General features: G+C 46.0%; 1 protein-coding gene and 1 non-coding gene across 2 annotated transcripts in view; both read right to left on the bottom strand.

Moving 5' to 3' along the window:
* Positions 1-19,594, bottom strand: part of LOC126199327 (putative phospholipase B-like 2) — a 182,636-nt gene that overhangs the window by 16,498 nt on the left and 146,544 nt on the right. The window lies entirely within an intron of this gene.
* Positions 1,307-1,380, bottom strand: Trnat-ugu (transfer RNA threonine (anticodon UGU)). The gene has a single exon. It is a non-coding gene; the product is annotated as a tRNA-Thr (tRNA).

Here is a 19,594-nt window from a genome sequence, read left to right as displayed (position 1 = left end):
TCAGTTTTATGCGTGAAAAACTAAACGGTAGCAAGGAATACCCAAGATGTTGGGTTAAGCAATTAAACCGCAAACAGTGTCTCAGACTCAACTTCAGGATACAATACCAAAAGGTACAGGAAGGCTGGTCTGGATGAACAGAGAACTGATCTACTGATTAGTAATGCGTGTGTGTGGTAGAGCCCTTACCAGACAATGAGGTTCTAGGTCGGGTGTAATGTTTCATATGATGTCATTTGTGCAGGAATTACATGATAGCCAAGTAGTGCCCATCAGTACAGATAATTTTGCTTCAGAGCAGGTAAGACTATCAAAAGGAACACTGATGCCTAACTTGGAAGTTTTTAGAGGATGAATTATAAATGGATTTCAATGCAGAATATCAAAAGCCAGGGCAGTCTCTCAATTTAACTGCACTGAGAGGAAAACTGTTGCATCCGAGAGGACATGATAGAGTAGATATGGAGAAGTTATTGGAGGAATATGCAGGATTATTTAAGGCACCTGAACCCCTACCGGTATACCTCTGGTGCAACACAGGATTCCTGGTGGGAACAAGCCACCTGTATACAAGAAACCATGCCACATCTCTCACTGTTTACAAATGGTGATAGTGGAGTTCATTGGCCAACAGCTTCAGGATGGAATTACGGGTGAAAGTACTAGTCCCTGGTTGATCCCAGTAGCAACTGTACCAAAGAAGTTTTGGATGGGAAAAACACTTACCTGCCATGATTACAGGTTTCTAAATCAACAAATGGTTACCACACCCCATATCTAAGAGACATTAGACAATCTGGGACAATGCCGCAACTTCAGCACCGTAGATTTAAGCAGCAGCTATCAACAATTATAATTAGCACCAGAAGAACAGACCAAAACAGCGTTTTTAGTCCCATTTGGGCACTTCCAGTATTCTTGGATGTGGTTCAGTTTAAGGAAGGCGCTAACGATTTTCCAATGCTTGTTACATGGGGTTCTATGGAGCCTGAAACCAAAGCAATGCCTTGCTTACCTAGGTTACGTAGTAGTAGACTAAGGGCATCCAAGAACACACATGGTGCAACAGCGGGAAGTATTTGTATGGTTGTAAACAGTACAGCTGACTATTAGCTTAAAAAAAAAGTGTTACTCTGCACTGCAGGAGGTCTGTTATTAGGGTCACATTATGGGCCAGGATGGGATACATACTGATCCACAACTTGTGCAAGCCATAACAGATTTTCAAACAAATGATGACTAACTGACAACCTCAGCTGCCGACAGGTGTTGTTGATATACCTCGATGTGGACAGCTGAAAATGTGTGCCCCAACCAGGACTCGAACCCGGGATCTCCTGCTTACATGGCAGATGCTCTATCCATCTGAGCCACCGAGGCGTGAGTCGTGCTTCGGTTGCTCAGTTGGTAGAGCAGTTGCCCGCGAAAGGCAAAGGTCCCGAGTTCGAGTCTCGGTCGGGCACACAGTTTTAATCTGCCAGGAAGTTTCATATCAGCGCACACTCCGCTGCAGAGTGAAAATCTCATTCTGGAAACATCCCCCAGGCTGTGGCTAAGCCATGTCTCCGCAATATCCTTTCTTTCAGGAGTGCTAGTTCTGCAAGGTTCGCAGGAGAGCTTCTGTAAAGTTTGGAAGGTAGGAGACGAGGTACTGGCAGAAGTAAAGCTGTGAGTACCGGGCGTGAGTCGTGCTTCGGTTGCTCAGTTGGTAGAGCAGTTGCCCGCGAAAGGCAAAGGTCCCGAGTTCGAGTCTCGGTCGGGCACACAGTTTTAATCTGCCAGGAAGTTTCATATCAGCGCACACTCCGCTGCAGAGTGAAAATCTCATTCTGGAAACATCCCCCAGGCTGTGGCTAAGCCATGTCTCCGCAATATCCTTTCTTTCAGGAGTGCTAGTTCTGCAAGGTTCGCAGGAGAGCTTCTGTAAAGTTTGGAAGGTAGGAGACGAGGTACTGGCAGAAGTAAAGCTGTGAGTACCGGGCGTGAGTCGTGCTTCGGTTGCTCAGTTGGTAGAGCAGTTGCCCGCGAAAGGCAAAGGTCCCGAGTTCGAGTCTCGGTCGGGCACACAGTTTTAATCTGCCAGGAAGTTTCATATCAGCGCACACTCCGCTGCAGAGTGAAAATCTCATTCTGACATTTTCAGCTGTCCACATCGAGGTATATCAACAACACCTGTCGGCAGCTGAGGTTGTCAGTTAGTCATCATTTATTCCAGGGAAAAGCTGTACGGTCATCAACAGTAACTGTTCTTTCGAGAACAAGTTACTGTCTTCGTATAAATAGATTTTCGAACGCCTAGCATGGTAAAAAATGTACATTCATACCTCGGGATAGCGAATTTCTATTGAAAATACATTCCAAAATATACAGAGGTAGTGAGACCCCTTATGCATATGCTGAAAAAAAAGGTGTAAAATTTAACTGGACTCCACACTGTTAGGAAGCATTTCAGCGGATAAAGCAGTTACTGTTCTCATTTTTCCAGACTGTCAAAAATAATTTTGTCTTGTGATTCAGCTGCGTTCTCAGCCAAGTGGCGGAGAAGAAAATGCAACGTATACGTTTACAGGCAACTGAATGAAGTGAAAAAAGGTATTCAACTACAGAAAAACAAATGCCGGTTCAAACTTTTGGCTTCACACGTTTTCGTCGCCATCTGTATGGACGAGTTTTCAGGTCCTAACCCGATTACATGCATCATAAAAGCCTTAAAATATGGATGAAAAATGCTTAAAAATGCATGAAAAGTGTCGAAATATGCAAGATCAAATAACAATAAAAAATGCTAGTTACTGCGCGCATTACGTCTCAAAGTCGGACCTGTGCATATCAATTACGAGAAAGAGTGCCGCTCACGCGAAAATCTTTGCATAAAATCGGTACATTTAGAATGCTGACATTTTCTGAATGCTTTCTGGTAGAGGTTACGAAGGGGGCCTTTCTCACATTTTCTAAAAATTTGCAAAATGGGGGCGCATACCGCGTTTCAGAAATTGTTCCTTCTCTGTTGTTAACAAGCTGATATGTACATGACCAAATTCTAGATATATTGCACGCTCAAAAACTCAATAATATTCTATTTATAAAACTTTCAACCATGAATTTTTTTGAATAGCATTAACTTTTAATTAATACTATTGGACCAAAGCATCTTTTACAATTTATTTTACATTTTTCTACGATTGTAAACAAACGACCAAGTACTGTTCCAAATGTTCGGAAACGGACCGTTCAACATCAACTGAGGTAACTGGGCAGTATTTGAATTTGGTTGCTATGTTGGCACTTACTGTTACTGGTAAAAGTCCGCCTGCCCCATTAATAAAACTATCAACTTAGCACAAGGGTTCAAAGCCTGGTTTATGGTTTAAAATGTTTTCAAACTTTTCTTTAAGTTATCTTGGGAATACCTCCAGCAAAGAGAAGTTCACTAGAATAATTTTATTCATTAACTGAATAGATTCATTCAACGCGAAACCTTGAGTTTCAAGCTTTTTAATACTTGCAGGTATATGGGAAAAATGAGTGCTAATCACAGCAATGTCTTTTTTAATACCGGACTCATTAAAAGGATCCTTGCAGTGGCAAACTGCCAAAGCCCCTGCACTATCGAAGTCGTTTACTACCCCTCTAATGGCCTCGAAATGTTCACTGCAAAACAACACGGCTTTGATCCACGTACCCCAACGAGTTACCACTGATTCGGGAGGTTTATTTATTTATTTTGATCCAACATCAACTGATTACAAAAAAAGGTGTTTTTTGTTCCAGTCTTCTGGATAAGTCAGAGCCTTCCTTACTAGAGTTACATATTATTGCCTGGCACTTCTATCTACACAACTTTTTCTAAATTTAGTTGAGAGAACCATGTTACATATAAGGACTATACATAAAATCAACTGTGTACAAGTAAATAGAAAGCCAAACTGAAACAATGGACGTGCGACTAAAATCTTGTATAGTTTAATTTAATTGTTGCCGACGCGTAAGGTATGACAGCGGAGGGGATTAACCGGGGGCGCGGGCGAAGGAGCATTGACTCTGCCTGCCTGTTCCCGTTCCTCTTCTGTAATGATTTCGCTAGGCAGTGGCCTCTCGGTTAGCGATTGCACGCACTTCTAATTGTAAGTCGCGGTCAATCTGTAAGACAACAAAACTACATCCAGTTACATTTTGAAAATATTGTAAACATAGAGCGAAAATAAGCATCGTCACTAGTTTTTAGTTAAAATATGTAATAATCGGTGAAAAGGAGCCAAATATGCAAAAGCATACAATCCGTTCTCTAGTCATAACATGTCTTGCCACACTAAAATGGTCCGCAGCTCGTGGTCGTGCGGTAGCGTTCTCGTTTCCCACGCCCGGGTTCGATTCCCGGCGGGGTCAGGAATTTTCTCTGCCTCGTGATGACTGGGTGTTGTGTGATGTCCTTAGGTTAGTTAGGTTTAAGTAGGTCTAAGTTCTAGGGGACTGATGACCATAGATGTTACGTCCCATAGTGCTCAAAGCCATTTGAACACTAAAATGGCTTTTGGAATTAAAGGATCCAACCAGTAAGCTAACCAGCTTGGCCTTCACACTTAACGAATGTTTTGAGGTAGCGCTTCGTCCAAGGAAGTCTCATGGTAACGCTGCCCGGTTAAATCACACAGTACAAGCTGCAGAATGCAAAGGAATGACACAGAAGAGTGACGCAGAGCTCGGGCCGCCGATGTCGACTGCCAGCGGTACGTGAAACAGCTCTGACGACGAAGTGCTTTACACGTGAACACTGTACGGCCGCCGCCTCGGAATGGCAGCCTGTTTACGGGAGGAAGAAATGTGGAAAACCCATTACTCCAAAAAAAAATGGCTCTGAGCACTATGGGACTCAACTGCTGAGGTCATTAGTCCCCTAGAACTTAGAACTACTTAAACCTAACTAACCTAAGGACATCACACACATCCATGCCCGAGGCAGGATTCGAACCTGCGACCGTAGCGGTCTCGCGGTTCCAGACTGCAGCGCCAGAACCGCGCGGCCACTACGGCCGGCTCCCATTACTCCAGTTTAGTTGGGGATAGCGGACAACGAGCCTCGAAACGCCATTTGTGGAAAATTACTATTGGTCACAGACAAAACGTTAAGTTGAGCGCTACGTAAAGAATTGCATTGCTTGCCCTCAAAAAGCCAAGTTGAGACAGCAATCCCACTGCAAAGACTGGCTGCAGCAGAGAAACTGTTTCAAATGGTAGTGCTTTACGTCCTCAGGCCATTTGAACACCACCAGCGGGAAATCTATATTTATTAACAATAATTTATCATTTCTCATGTTAATTGTGCATGATCGCCACACCAAACCAACAGTGCCTCACGCTTTAGTTAACCAGTGGCTACTGAAATTTGGCACGCCAGGCACGATAACAACAGACCAAGGCACGAATTTGTGTATCTTAATTACTTAAGCAGCTTCGTCGACTATTGTGCACAAAGAAGTTACAAGTCCGCAAGCGAACTATAGAACAGTGTGTTCATAGGACATTGAGTAAAATGCTAGGTTATTATGTGAACAGTAACCACGATAATTGGGACACAATATTACGGTATGTCGTAAGCACGTGCTGTTCAAAAAGCTACGAAAACATGCGTTTTTGCGCTATGAGGTTGCTTTGGTCGGAAAATGCCCAAACCTTTCGAATTCTAACCTACTTTAGGAGAGGATTCTTCCTTTGTCGTCAGGTGAAAAAAGCTCTAGCGAGAGGAATGCACTAGCAATAAAAAAGCGAAATTACCTAAATACCACGTCGGGGAGTGGTTTAGTTACGTATCTAACTCTCACGTTCCAAAGGGTAACACTAAGGTTCCAAAAGGAAACACTCAGAAGTTCATTCCACGGTGGCAGGGATCCTATCAGGTAGTCTAAAAGACATCCCTAGTAAATGTTAAGATACAACTATCGATCCAAACAACAGTAATTGTTCAAATAAGTAGAATTCAAACGTTTCAAGGTGAACCCGAAGCACTGCCTCAATTGACAGCAGCTCCTTCCGTAGAGGGAAGGAAATTGGATCGAGAAAACACCAGAAAGAAAGGAAGGAAGAGAGAAACCAGTGACGCAGAATGCACCTAACATTGTTTCAACATACACAAACATCTTAAGACCACTAGGTAGTCTTATGAGCTGAATGTTTGCATTTACTTATTAGGTTTTATGCTTATGTCTACGTTTGTGTTATTTCTATGAGGAAGATTCACAGGGAACATTTGCGTATAGGTAGTAGGTTAGAGAACTACACTCCTGGAAATTGAAATAAGAACACCGTGAATTCATTGTCCCAGGAAGGGGAAACTTTATTGACACATTCCTGGGGTCAGATACATCACATGATCACACTGACAGAACCACAGGCACATAGACACAGGCAACAGAGCATGCACAATGTCGGCACTAGTACAGTGTATATCCACCTTTCGCTGCAATGCAGGCTGCTATTCTCCCATGGAGACGATCGTAGAGATGCTGGATGTAGTCCTGTGGAACGGCTTGCCATGCCATTTCCACCTGGCGCCTCAGTTGGACCAGCGTTCGTGCTGGACGTGCAGACCGCGTGAGACGACGCTTCATCCAGTCCCAAACATGCTCAATGGGGGACAGATCCGGAGATCTTGCTGGCCAGGGTAGTTGACTTACACCTTCTAGAGCACGTTGGGTGGCACGGGATACATGCGGACGTGCATTGTCCTGTTGGAACAGCAAGTTCCCTTGCCGGTCTAGGAATGGTAGAACGATGGGTTCGATGACGGTTTGGATGTACCGTGCACTATTCAGTGTCCCCTCGACGATCACAAGTGGTGTACGGCCAGTGTAGGAGATCGCTCCCCACACCATGATGCCGGGTGTTGGCCCTGTGTGCCTCGGTCGTATGCAGTCCTGATTGTGGCGCTCACCTGCACGGCGGCAAACACGCATACGACCATCATTGGCACCAAGGCAGAAGCGACTCTCATCGCTGAAGACGACACGTCTCCATTCGTCCCTCCATTCACGCCTGTCGCGACACCACTGGAGGCGGGCTGCACGATGTTGGGGCGTGAGAGGAAGACGGCCTAACGGTGTGCGGGACCGTAGCCCAGCTTCATGGAGACGGTTGCGAATGGTCCTCGCCGATACCCCAGGAGCAACAGTGCCCCTAATTTGCTGGGAAGTGGCGGTGCGGTCCCCTACGGCACTGCGTAGGATCCTACGGTCTTGGCGTGCATCCGTGCGTCGCTGCGGTCCGGTCCCAGGTCGACGGGCACGTGCACCTTCCGCCGACCACTGGTGACAACATCGATGTACTGTGGAGACCTCACGCCCCACGTGTTGAGCAATTCGGCGGTACGTCCACCCGGCCTCCCGCATGCCCACTATACGCCCTCGCTCAAAGTCCGTCAACTGCACATACGGTTCACGTCCACGCTGTCGCGGCATGCTACCAGTGTTAAAGACTGGGATGGAGCTCCGTATGCCACGGCAAACTGGCTGACACTGACGGCGGCGGTGCACAAATGCTGCGCAGCTAGCGCCATTCGACGGCCAACACCGCGGTTCCTGGTGTGTCCGCTGTGCCGTGCGTGTGATCATTGCTTGTACAGCCCTCTCGCAATGTCCGGAGCAAGTATGGTGGGTCTGACACACCGGTGTCAATGTGTTCTTTTTTCCATTTCCAGGAGTGTATTAACAGTGCATCAGTGTATCTAATTAAAATGAAAACATCTATTATTTTGTTTTATTTGTAGCTGGTATAGAAGTACGAGTAGATAAGCAACTGCAAGTGAGTTGGTATAAGTGAGAATGAATGAGTATATGTGTGACGCTCTTTGGCGTTTCTCTTAGTGTTAAGGTCTCCACTCACGCTACTGCATGCTTGACAATCACACTTGCGCAAGCGTGCTTGCTCAAGCGTGCACAAATTCCTTGCGCCTCCACACGACTCAAACACGCACGTACAAGCATCAGTTTGTTTACGTTGGAAAATGTTGAGCACAGACGATGATGCGCTTGCTGTTGCAGCCTTTTTGCTTGTTTTACGGAAAAAACAAAAGAGGAAACGCGATATGTGGAGTAAAGAGTGGCTTAAAAAACGAAAATCGTATTCTCATAAAAATTTACTGAGTGAATTGAAGATACATCCTCGTGATTGGCATAATTACGTCAGGATGATTGAGGAAACGTATCTGAATCTTTTGTCCCTCGTGACGCCTTATGGCTTAACAACAGAGGATTCTAATATGCTACCACTGTAAAGGTCTACTGCAGGAAACATTCCACTTGATGCTAAACATGTGAGAGAGGAATTTATGAACTACTCTGTGAATGAAGGACAAGTTCCTTGGCAACATAATTTTGTGCAATAGCAGTAAAGCAAAATGTAAAAGAAAACAATGTGTATTGCAGTATAGTATAAACAAATAAAAGCATAGGCATATATCTTAATTGTAACAGTGCTACTGTAACTAAATACCACTATCAACCTATCTCACTTACCTCTATTCCTAGTAAATTACTCGAAGAGCATCTTGCTGTCACCTGTTCACTTAAAAAGCTGAAAAGATCAAAGTACCACAGAACAGGTCTGTAAACTACGTCTGCTGCAGCCTCCTGACTTGTAAGTGCTGCCCCGTTTTCTTTTTTCTCGTCTGTAATTCGTTCGTAATGTATTAATTTTCTTAATAACAGGATCTTCAGTTGCTGATGGCTCTATTTCTTTGTACTTTGTGAGAAGCACCTCATACGCCGCGTCCCTTTTCATTATATCGTGATATTCTTTACTTTTAATATTCCATAAACTTGGGTGTCTTTCGTAGCACCTATTAAATTCCTCCAACACTTCCCGGTCCGACATCAGAACGAAGAAGGAAACGACACAAAATCTAAATAAACGAGCCCTCTCCACAGTCTGTGTCCGAATGATAGATGTGTGCTTGTTCAAGTCTCCCTACTCTAGGCACAAACGAGCAATCATGGACACGATTGGAGGCTTGCACAAGCACGCATAATCGAAATTCGGTCAAGCGTCAAGCTGCTTGGGCAAGCCTGATGCTTGCGCTAATTTACCCTATACACGGTCAAGCAAGCTTGCACAAGCACACTTGCGCAAGCGTGATTGTTAAGCATGCAGTAGCGTGTGTGGGAGCCTTAAAAGATACTTTATAACGGACATTTTATAGGACAATTTAGTCCGAAAGAGGACGATCTTCATGATGAATCAAAAGATGGTGGTCAATGCGAAAGACGTTCACGTGAGCACTAGAAGAGCCCGTGGAGAAAACTGAGGTCCAAACCCGATGAGTATGTGTTGGATATATATCATTACGATAACACATACGATGATTTATGGGTCTACAGTGTGGTGGCACAAAGCAAAACAGAAGATGGCTGCTAAGCAGCTTGGAAAAGTGCAGATACTGGTCACTTGTCTGCTTAGCCGTAACAGGCGTAATAAGCGGCACCCCCACTGCTAGGTGAATATCACGCTGGACATGTACCCACTACATCTGTGGGTTAAAATGGAGGCAGCGCCAGGGGCACACAGGCTACAAAGTGGAAATAACTGGATACCTTTAGAATATCGTGAATCCCACTCCCATATAGGAAATGTAAATATAGGAAAGGTCAGGGAAGTGCCATCTGACAATATAATAACTTATAGCTGCTTCAATAAACCTTTCTGTGTAACAATTAGAAGCAGGGAGTAATGGAAAACGAATCACGACACCATGCAGGAGACATAGTCCGGCTTACTGACAGGTCGAAAACAAAGGAAAGCGCTGGGGGCGATGTATACCAGGATCAGCGTATGCTAGAGAGAGAGAGAGAGAGAGAGAGAGAGAGAGAAGCAATCTCTCCAGGGAAGATGGTGTAATGCGCCAAACGCCTTCAGCTCGAAAAAGCACATCGCTTGTTAATGTCGTTTCAACTTATTACAGACTTTAATGTTTTGAGCGAGTAAACAGTTTGTTAAGAGGTTGGTAAAGTTTCCTTATATTTTTGTATTAAAATGTTTTGATATGTGACCCCTAATATTGGAGAAAAGCTGTGTCCTGTCAAGTCAGCTAGTATGCAACGGCCACCCCATTGCTTAATCGCGGCGTGAGACAAAGTTGGCAACTACGGAGCAGCAGCTGGCCACTAGAAACCTTTCCCTGCGACTGCTAACAAGGGAAACTCCTCCTGGCTCTGAGCACTATGGGACTTCACTGCTGAGGTCATCAGTCCTATAGAACTTAAAGTACTTAAACCTAACTAACCTAAGGACATCACACACATCCATGCCCGAGGCAGGATTCGAACCTGCGACCGTAGCGGTCGCGCGGTTCCGGACTGTAGCGCCTAGAAGAAAATTATGAAAACATTATAGTTTGTCACATAAGCTGCAACAAATGAACGCAGCAGTTTCACAATCATACAGTTTCTCTGTGCTCTGTCAAAACATATGTTAACGTTTTTGAAGTTGCGTTCCGTTTAGGAAGTTTTGAATCCGTAATTTCTTTCTTGTAACACTGTTCACACCCGTTTATTTGTTGTTTTAATTTCTATGAGACGTGGTATCTCGCCTGTTCTCACTATTCATCGCGTTTATTTGCGACGGCAACGTATTCTCATGACATGACTCATACTCTATAACCAATGTATAGAATGACAACTGCAAAGACTACAGAAAGAAAACAAATATTTCAGTGACCGAACCGACAGTTCAAAAAAATAAATTAACGGCACGAGCGTGTTTCGAACCCGGCTATCCCCCTTTATAGTCCAGCACCGTGACCACTGAACCACGACTCAACGCGTAATCTTTTGCGCTCAGTGTTACACTTGGCTTGGTCCGTTCACTGGTAATGACGAAGCATGCTACTCGCCAGCAGGATGACACAGATATTTGTTGACGAAATTTTAATACAGTCTTCTTAAATTCGTGGTTGCAACAATGAAACCATATCACTACAGAAGCTCTAAAATTATAGCACATTTATTTCGGAACAACTCATTGGGAGACCATTTATATACCCGTCGATAATAAGAGAGCGAGTGTCTGAAACGGCGAGTTCAGCTGTCGTCTGTGGCCGCAGTTCTATACAAACAGCGCGGGTCAGGTTTATCTGTGAGTGTTTGCTGCATGGGTTATCTCCTGCAGCGACGGGACAGCTTCGTTTGAGTGGCCAGATACTTCCAACTTATTGGATGAACGTAGATGTACGCTATTCCCTTTTCCCTTTTCTTGCTGCCTTTTATTTTAACTATGGGTCGGGCTAAAGGAAGGGTGACTCAGGCATGACGTCCCGTCGATACTGTGCTTATTAGGCACGGGACACAGGTCTAATATAGTCTTGAAGAGAATATTCTGCAGCGCTGTTGTAATGGAAGTTCGAGGCAGATTAAAAACCATCGTACCAACAAAGATCGGAAGGTACAGTACTGCAAGAAAATGCCGAAGTTCCGAATTCGACTGCAGACCATGAAGTTTGTTTCCAGCTATAGATTTCTTAAGAGGAGCATTTGCCTCGTTACTCAATACCACCCAGGACTTGGGCAACTGAATTACATTCTTCGCCATGTCTGTCCACTATCCTTCCCGCCCGTCCCACAGTGGTATCCCACCATCCACCGAACCTACATAATGTACTCGTCCATCACTACACAATCCCTGCTCCCAGCCTCTTACTTCATGGCTCATATCCCTGTAATAGACCTAGATGCAAGACCAGTCCCATACATTCTACCACCACCACCACCACCACCTACTCCAGTCCGTCCCGTCAAAAGCAGTGCTACCTGTGAAACGAGTCATGTGATCTACAAGCTCAGCTCAACTGCTGTGCTGCATTCTATGTGGGCATGACAACTAACAAGCTGGTTATCCCCGTGAATGGCCACTGACAAACTGTGGCCAAGAAACAAGTGGACCACCCTGTTGCTGAGGATGCTGCCCAACATGAGATCATTTCAATGACTGCTTCAAAGCCTGTACCATATGGATCCTTCCCACCATCATCAACTTTTCTGAACTGCACAGGAGGGGACTCTCCTTGCAATACAGCCTACGTTCCCATAACCCTCCTGGCATCAACCTTCATTAGTCATTATCCTCACCCATCCAGCCCCTTCCCTGTTCCCATTCCAGCACTACACAGCCCTCATTCCACCATCGCAATTATCTCCTTTTCTGCTACTCTCGACCCCCCCCTCCCCTCGACCTCTCCCCTGCAACTCTGACTAACCCCCAGACTGCATGTACCTGTCCTACCCTCTCCACCTCGTCCCTGCATGCTCCCCAGCAGCACTTCACTGTCCCCACCCCACCTTACTATCCCCCTGCCCACCCCAGCCTCCCCCCTTACCACAACCCAGTCGTCACTCCCATCATGCACTGGTGCTGCTGCTCACAGTGTGGCTTCAGTTGCAATAGACTGTACATATTTGACGAAGGCCATACTGGCTGAAAGCTACTTTGTGACAGAGTTTATGTTGTGCCTATTTGTGACTCAGCCTCTCCGCTATATGGCGAATAGCAACAATGTTATACATCGATCTGATCCCAACAGTGCTCCACTATGAGATTTTGTGAAACTGACAGACCTACTACAAAAAATGGTTCAAATGGCTCTGAGCACTATGCGAGTTAACTTCTGAGGTCATCAGTCGCCTAGAACTTAGAACTAATTAAACCTAACTAACCCAAGGACATCACACACATCCATGCCCGAGGCAGAATTCGAACCTGAGACCTACTACGAGATAAAAAGTTTTTTATATATACTTGTAGTCGATTCGGAACTCTGGTTTTAATACGAAGCTTCTAGCGAAAAGAGTAGTTTATTTAAATGGTTGAAATACATTTTTATAACCAATGTATTTTTCTAATTCTGTGACATTTTAGGAAAACTGACAGTTAAATTGGAGCACACGATCTATTTGAAAAATGCACTGCCCCTTACTGGGCGGGTATGTAAATGGTTAGAGTTACAATGTTCTGTGACAGGTAGCACCATTACGAGAGTGTAACAGAGTTGTTCCTGTTTAGGGTTGTTACCAGTCCTGGTAGGGTAGGGTAGGGTAGGGCCTATGTAAAAACCATTAACAGCGTCTTATATTTAGCGATCCTCTGAAGGACACAGAGAGGCAGTGAATTCGTGAGAGACAGTTATCAGCATTGTCACTTTGAAAGGAACCTTATTGTGGGTATCCACTTGACCAGCTGGTCGAATAGTACAATATCCAGATTTGTGGGGCATTCAGTTGTGACAGTGCGCCAACGGACTCTTTGCAATATTCTGTCTCATCCCACACCATTGGTCGTAGACTATCAGTAGCCGGACTAGGGAATTACCGTCCCATGCGTAGGCTACCATTAACATCACTGCACGAACGGTTACCTTTAGAGAGATGCCATTATCAGGAAGCATGGACTGCTGATGAATGGCATCGCATTTTGAACAACAATGAATCGGGATTCTGCGCTATACCGGATGACCGTTGTCAGCAAATATGGCGGTGGCCAGGAGAGAGGTCCCATTCTTTAAGTGTTTGGCACTATGGTTTCACTCGTGGCCTCACCGAGTGATGAGCCATTGGGTGTGAATTCAGGTCACGGCTGATAGTGACTAAGGAACTGACGACACAATGGCACGTCACAGGTAGCCAGCATCCTTATGTGCTAAATCTCGTGCGGCTGTACCGTACTATTGTTGCGCCAATTTTCAACAGGACGGTACTCATCCATGCGTCACGTGTGTCTACAAACTGTGAGTGGTGATGATGTAGTCCCACGCAGGCCTAGATCTAGGGGGGGGGGGGGGGGGGGGGGGAACCTGTCCTGAGCGGCTGTTTCGGGGAGCGCCAAATTCATATTCTTGAAGAAAAAAAAAAGTTCTTCACAAAGCGTCAAGTTCCTAGCGCAGGTTGGCCTATGATTATTCATATTATTTTGAGGCGCATCGGAGTCGCGCGACCGCTACGGTCGCAGGTTCGAATCCTGCCTCGGGCATGGATGTGTGTGATGTCCTTAGGTTAGTTAGGTTTAAGTAGTTCTAAGTTCTAGGGGACTGATGACCTTAGAAGTTAAGTCCCATAGTGCTCAGAGCCATTTGAACCATTTGAGGCGCATCCCTGCTGCATTTCAAACATTTTTGAACACATTCTAAGTTGATATCTGTACAAATCAGTTGATTTTTGAATGTGTGCATAGTGTACCTGATGTCTCTGCCAGGGAAATCCCCCGTCGCATCTACAAATGAAGAGACTTTCCCGCAGATAAAAGGGGATGGGGATATACGAACTGAGCCAAGTAAACCGAAGGGGTGAATGCCAATCGCTGTTTAAGTGAGTGAGTGTGTCTGCGAATGATCAGCATTGCTGTAATTATTAACGAAATCCGTAGATTCTGCCTACCAGAGCAGAAATAATAGATTAAAAGGAATAACAGGAAAGAAAGATTACATATTATCTTCTCGGTGTACCTAACAAAAAAAAAAAAATGAAATTTTGGCAGAAAATATTTGCCAAATCATTACACTACTAAGGGCCAGTTGTACAGTCCCCGGTTAGCAGCCGTTAAGTTCTATTCTAGGAATAGCGCGGAAAACGCGTTGTTGTAGCGTGTGCCAGTAAAGATACATGGGGAAGTTTTAATGGTGGTGTCAAGAAATTTCCTGTAAGTTACAGTCCAGTCTTTTGTACGTTTTTGTGGCATACATTACTGAATAATCTAGTACTGGAAGTGGGGTGACCCGTTGCACCGTGTCCCGTCTATCTACTACTACAGTTCTCTATTGTCGAGGGCAGGACTTGTGACGTACAGATCTGGATGTAGAATTCCGAAGTCCAGCCTCTGAGCACAAAAAGTTATCGTGCTTCCCTATAACTGTCGTCTGCAGCGTCCTTTCGGACTTCTTTACCTGACCGTTATTTTCTTATTTTTGGTTACAAAGCTGGACTGTAACCGGAACTGAATCAACACAAAAGTGCAATATTTCATTGGAAGACGCTCATGGAACCAGAATGTTTCCTTCCTTCACTTAAGCCACGAATTTTACAATCTCTCTTGTGGTTTTGCTCCTGCAAATGGTACGATAACAAATTTTGGCGCTTCAGATATACTTCGCGTGTCATTATCTTACAGCGAATTTCGTTTAGGAATTTGATAACCATTTGCAACACTATTGTCGAGAGTCACTATTTGGTACCTTGCACATGTATCTCTACCGTCAAAATAGAACACATGTCGTGCCTAGAAGATGGGTAAAGTTCCTGAAAAGTTGACATTTAACATCCTAGCGGCAGAAGAAAGAAATACAAGGTGTAAATTACAATTACCGGTGCAGATCACTTATCATTTGTTGACACTACTGACATGCGATCATATGCGCTATATACTGAGATGACGGAAGTCATCGGATAGCGATATGCACATATACATATGGTGGTATTATCGCTTACACAGGGCTATTACAAATGACTGAAGCGATTTCATAAATTCACTGTAGCTCCATTCATTGATACACTCCTGGAAATGGAAAAAAGAACACATTGACACCGGTGTGTCAGACCCACCATACTTGCTCCGGACACTGCGAGAGGGCTGTACAAGCAATGATCACACGCACGGCACAGCGGACACACCAGGAACCGCGGTGTTGGCCGTCGAATGGCGCTAGCTGCGCAGCATTTGTGCACCGCCGCCGTCGGTGTCAGCCAGTTTGCCGTGGCATACGGAGCTCCATCGCAGTCTTTAACACTGGTAGCATGCCGCGACAGCGTGGACGTGAACCGTATGTGCAGTTGACGGACTTTGAGCGAGGGCGTATAGTGGGCATGCGGGAGGCCGGGTGGACGTACCGCCGAATTGCTCAACACGTGGGGCGTGAGGTCTCCACAGTACATCGATGTTGTCGCCAGTGGTCGGCGGAAGGTGCACGTGCCCGTCGACCTGGGACCGGACCGCAGCGACGCACAGATGCACGCCAAGACCGTAGGATCCTACGCAGTGCCGTAGGGGACCGCACCGCCACTTCCCAGCAAATTAGGGACACTGTTGCTCCTGGGGTATCGGCGAGGACCATTCGCAACCGTCTCCATGAAGCTGGGCTACGGTCCCGCACACCGTTAGGCCGTCTTCCGCTCACGCCCCAACATCGTGCAGCCCGCCTCCAGTGGTGTCGCGACAGGCGTGAATGGAGGGACGAATGGAGACGTGTCGTCTTCAGCGATGAGAGACGCTTCTGCCTTGGTGCCAATGATGGTCGTATGCGTGTTTGGCTCCGTGCAGGTGAGCGCCACAATCAGGACTGCATACGACCGAGGCACACAGGGCCAACACCCGGCATCATGGTGTGGGGAGCGATCTCCTACACTGGCCGTACACCACTGGTGATCGTCGAGGGGACACTGAATAGTGCACGGTACATCCAAACCGTCATCGAACCCATCGTTCTACCATTCCTAGACCGGCAAGGGAACTTGCTGTTCCAACAGGACAATGCACGTCCGCATGTATCCCGTGCCACCCAACGTGCTCTAGAAGGTGTAAGTCAACTACCCTGGCCAGCAAGATCTCCGGATCTGTCCCCCATTGAGCATGTTTGGGACTGGATGAAGCGTCGTCTCACGCGGTCTGCACGTCCAGCACGAACGCTGGTCCAACTGAGGCGCCAGGTGGAAATGGCATGGCAAGCCGTTCCACAGGACTACATCCAGCATCTCTACGATCGTCTCCATGGGAGAATAGCAGCCTGCATTGCTGCGAAAGGTGGATATACACTGTACTAGTGCCGACATTGTGCATGCTCTGTTGCCTGTGTCTATGTGCCTGTGGTTCTGTCAGTGTGATCATGTGATGTATCTGACCCCAGGAATGTGTCAATAAAGTTTCCCCTTCCTGGGACAATGAATTCACGGTGTTCTTATTTCAATTTCCAGGAGTGTATATGGTCACGACACACTACAGATACGTAGAAAAACTCATAAAGTTTTGTTCGGCTGAAGGCGCACTTCAGGTTTCTGTCACCAGAGCGCTCGAGAGCGCAGTGAGACAAAATGGCGACAGGAGCTGAGAAAGCGTATGTCGTGCTTGAAATGCACTCACATCAGTCAGTCATAACAGTGCAACGACACTTCAGGACGAAGTTCAACAAAGATCCACCAACTGCTAACTCCATTCGGCGATGGTATGCGCAGTTTAAAGCTTCTGGATGCCTCTGTAAGGGGAAATCAACGGGTCGGCCTGCAGTGAGCGAAGAAACGGTTGAACGCGTGCGGGCAAGTCTCACGCGTAGCCCGCGGAAGTCGACGAATAAAGCAAGCAGGGAGCTAAACGTACCACAGCCGACGGTTTGGAAAATCTTACGGAAAAGGCTAAAGCAGAAGCCTTACCGTTTACAATTGCTACAAGCCCTGACACCCGATGACAAAGTCAAACACTTTGAATTTTCGGCGCGGTTGCAACAGCTCATGGAAGAGGATGCGTTCAGTGCGAAACTTGTTTTCAGTGATGAAGCAACATTTTTTCTTAATGGTGAAGTGAACAGACACAATGTGCGAATCTGGGCGGTAGAGAATCCTCACGCATTCGTGCAGCAAATTCGCAATTCACCAAAAGTTAACGTGTTTTGTGCAATCTCACGGTTTAAAGTTTACGGCCCCTTTTTCTTCTGCGAAAAAAACGTTACAGGACACGTGTATCTGGACATGCTGGAAAATTGGCTCATGCCACAACTGGAGACCGACACCGCCGACTTCATCTTTCAACAGGATGGTGCTCCACCGCACTTCCATCATGATGTTCGGCATTTCTTAAACACGAGATTGGAAAACCGATGGATCGGTCGTGGTGGAGATCATGATCAGCAATTCATGTCATGGCCTCCACGCTCTCCCGACTTAACCCCATGCGATTTCTTTCTGTGGGGTTATGTGAAAGATTCAGTGTTTAAATCTCCTCTACCAAGAAACGTGCCAGAACTGCGAGCTCGCATCAACGACGCTTTCGAACTCATTGATGGGGACATGCTGCGCCGAGTGTGGGAGGAACTTGATCATCGGCTTGATGTCTGCCGAATCACTAAAGGGGCACATATCGAACATTTGTGAATGCCTAAAAAAACTTTTTGAGTTTTTGTATGTGTGTGCAAAGCATTGTGAAAATATCTCAAATAATAAAGTTATTGTAGAGCTGTGAAATCGCTACAATCATTTGTAATAACCCTGTACATAGGCGGAGCCGTCATATGCACTCAGGTGATTGATGTGAAAAGGTTTCCGACGTGATTATACCCGTACGAGGGGAATTAACAGACTTTGAACGTCGAATGGTAGGTGGAGGTAGATGCATGGGACATTCCATTTCGGAAATAGTTAGGAAATTCAATATTCCGCGATCCACAGTGTCAAGAGCGTGTCTGGAATACCAAATTTCAGGCATTATCTTTCATCACGGATAACGCAGTGGCCGACGGCCTCGATTTAACGATCGAGAGCAGCGGCGTTTGCCGAGAGTTGTCAATGCTAACAGACAAATACCACTGCGTGAAACAACATCAGAAATCAATGAGGGACGCACCACGAACGTATCCGTTAGGAGAGTGCGGCGATATTGGCGTTAATGAGCTGTCAACAGACGACCGACGCGAGTGCCTTTGCTAACAGCACATCGCCTGTAGCGCCTCGTGACAATATCGCTTGGATCCTAGACGACTGGAGAATCGTGGCTTGGTCAGATAAATCCCTATTTCAGTTGGTAAGAGCTGGTGGTAGGGTTCGAGTGTGGCGCAGACCCCGTGAAGCTATGGACCCAAGTTGTCAACAAGGCACTGTACAAGGTGGAGGTGGCTCCATAATGGTGTGGGCTATGTTTACGTGGAATGGACTGGGTCCTCTAGTCCAAGTGAACCGATTATTGACTATAAATGGTTATCATTGGCTACTTAGAGAACATCTGCAGCCATTCGTGGACTTCATCTTCCCAAACAACAATGGTATGTTTATGAATGACAATGGGCCATGTCTCCAGCAGGACAATGCAACGTGTCACACAGCTCAAAGTGTATGTACGTGGTTCGGGTAGCACCAGTATAAATTTACCGTACTCGCCTGGCCACCAATGTCCCTGGATTTAAACCCAATCGAGAATCTATGGGACCACCTCTATAGGGCTGTTCGCGCAATGATTCTCAACCGTGAAACCTAGCGCAGCTGGCCACAGCACTGAGTTAGCTTGGCTCCACATCCCTGTCGTTACCTCACTGATCGTCTTCCTGCACATCCCAGCCGGAGAAAGTGGTTATTCAGGCTTCTGACAAGAGATCACATTAATATGACTGGGCAGGATTTTTGGTATAAAAACGAAACTAAGCTGCCATCAACTGTCTGGTTGCTCCAAGATGAACCTCGGCAACTAAAACTGCTTCGTTCGCGAAGTTCTTTGAAGACAACAGTTGCCTGTCCCTTCCGATATATTGGATACGTCGCGACCACTATTTGAGAATATCGAAGAACAGTTCGTGCTGAATTCTACACGACAGCTTGTTTGCCGCAAGTCATAGACGACATCGGGAAAATAAGTCATTTCCAGAGCGCACTGC

Source organism: Schistocerca nitens, chromosome 1 (assembly GCF_023898315.1).
Source record: "Schistocerca nitens isolate TAMUIC-IGC-003100 chromosome 1, iqSchNite1.1, whole genome shotgun sequence".
Classification (NCBI taxonomy): domain Eukaryota; kingdom Metazoa; phylum Arthropoda; class Insecta; order Orthoptera; family Acrididae; genus Schistocerca; species Schistocerca nitens.
This window is presented reverse-complemented; position numbering and strand designations above follow the sequence as displayed.